The sequence below is a fragment of the Mastomys coucha genome, unplaced genomic scaffold (assembly GCF_008632895.1).
Source record: "Mastomys coucha isolate ucsf_1 unplaced genomic scaffold, UCSF_Mcou_1 pScaffold14, whole genome shotgun sequence".
Classification (NCBI taxonomy): Eukaryota; Metazoa; Chordata; class Mammalia; order Rodentia; family Muridae; genus Mastomys; species Mastomys coucha.
In genome coordinates, this window is record NW_022196896.1 from 773123 (window position 1) to 775219 (window position 2097).

Here is a 2097-nt window from a genome sequence, read left to right on the forward strand (position 1 = left end):
ACAGAAGTATCCAGAGTGGGGCAACCATCTGGCCAATGATACAATATCTCTGAATCCTCAAACCATGTTGGTGTCTAGTTGCTCTCAAACTATGCTGGTTTCCTAATGGCCTATGACATGCCTATATCATTAACTTATCTGTCATATAATAAACATGCGTCTCCAGTATGTACATTTTCACACCAGGCAACTTACAAAGAACTTAAATATGCCAGCTCTTTATCACATGAAGTAATCATGATATGAAGTTTGCTGGAAGGATAGTCATTCTTTGATTCTGTTCTCCAATCACAAGGTCATACTTCTGTCTTGTTAACTTCTTTCACTGTCCCAAATATAAAAGAGAAGCATATATAGAAGTCCAAATTATTGGACACTACTTTGGGTTTACATAAAAATAAGGCACAGATTGATTCTAAGTTTGACAGGCATTGCAGAGAAAATTATATACAGAAAGAAGTTTACTCCAGATATCAATAGCCACAGCTCCCGTGTTACCAAGGGGTAAACTCCATTTGAGGAATGCCAACCTTAAGTATGCAGTTGTTTTTGCATTTAGTGTGTCTACATGCTGAGTTCCTGTACTGCTATTTTGGCTTACAGTATAGGCCTCAGTCCTAGACTCAGGGTTCAAGGTTAACATGGAGGATTATTTTCAAAATGAAGACAAGCAGCATTACTAAATGTAGCATAGACTGGATGCGAGAAAATAACACAAAGTCTTGCCATAGTAAATACTTTTGAGATTCCTTGGACTATAAACTGTAGTCACAGATGATTACCTACACGAGTGCTTACAATGCATCCCACAGCGTCTACATTACTTGTCTCTTCAAACTCTCGTCTCAGGGCTCTTCTTGCCAGGTCTGAGTGGCAATTTATAGGCCTGTGTACAAAACAAAGAGAGACATAAAGCTTATTTTAATTTTCTATTCATATAACTTTTCTACTTCTCCTCTACATTTCCTTCTACCTATGCTTTACACAGGAATGACCCCCGGGAGAGAACTTGGAGGAAGAAAGGCAAAGGACAAAGAAGTGTTTTATTTCCCCTTTTCTTAAATTATTGCGATTTAAAATTTTGCTCTTAATGCCCTCCCTCACTGATACCATCCAAAGTTTGACTTCTCATGTGGATATTTTCATTTCAGGATGTGTTACCTTTATTTTATTTTACTGTTTGTTTTTTTGTTTGGGTTCTTGGAATGCCCTTCTCCCTAACTCTTCCTTCTGTGTCTGTATAGATTTTCACTTCATTCTCTAGCTCGGTGATGCTTGTCCTGCAGGACAATTTATATCCTCTCCTGTTTTATGTACTCAGCAGAAAGTCTAAAATTTCTTTCTGGCAAAACCCCTCACGTCTTGGGTAGGTTATTTCAGGCAAGCTTCTCTCATGGCTCCTAGAGCCTCTGAAGTTCTTGGCCACTGGGACTAGCACCAGAGGAAGATGCTCCCGTTTCACGTTCATGTCTTACCAGATGAAGGAAGCAGTCTGTATTTCTTGCTACCTTTCTTTACCTTTACTTGCCCATCAGACTACTCCAGCCCGACTTCCACTTCTAAGTTACCCTGGCAGACTACAGCCATCAGACTCATAGCTCGACTTAAAATTCCATCTATGAAGCAATAGTGCTGCTCTTGTGTAAAGGGCCTACAGCAACATGACATGGGCAAGAATTTGCAGTCCAGCAGGCAGCCATGGAAAATCAGGATGCCAGATGACCTCCATGCAGCCTCTTTTGGGTGATTTTCATGGGGTTTTATACGCAGCTTCATTTCAGACAACAGGTGCTGCCCGCGTTCCTAGTGAGAGGAGAGGGAAAGACCACCGCTTCTTACCTGTCTATAAATTCCTCCTAAAGGGAATTGCGTGAGTGTCTGTACGCCTTTACCGTTGGACTTAAGGTAGGAAATCAAAGTCCTATAGAATTGTACCATGAGCTGGTTCACAGTTCATGTACGCTGCTTAAGAGTCTCGGGCTGTATTCTGAGACGCCAGGTGTTTAAATATGGGATAATAAGTAGAATTAGGGATAGAATTTTGGATTCATTCTGCCACCCACTTAATAGAGCGTCTAAAGAAGAAAGCGTAATAAT

General features: G+C 40.6%; 1 long non-coding RNA gene across 1 annotated transcript; it reads right to left on the reverse strand.

Annotated features, from left to right (window-relative positions):
* Positions 1–211: 211 nt before the first annotated feature.
* On the reverse strand, positions 212–1557 carry LOC116088972. The gene is made up of 3 exons (XR_004118078.1): positions 1476–1557; positions 799–886; positions 212–325 (listed from the first exon to the last, which is right to left on the reverse strand). It is a non-coding gene; the product is annotated as an uncharacterized LOC116088972 (long non-coding RNA).
* Positions 1558–2097: the final 540 nt, after the last annotated feature.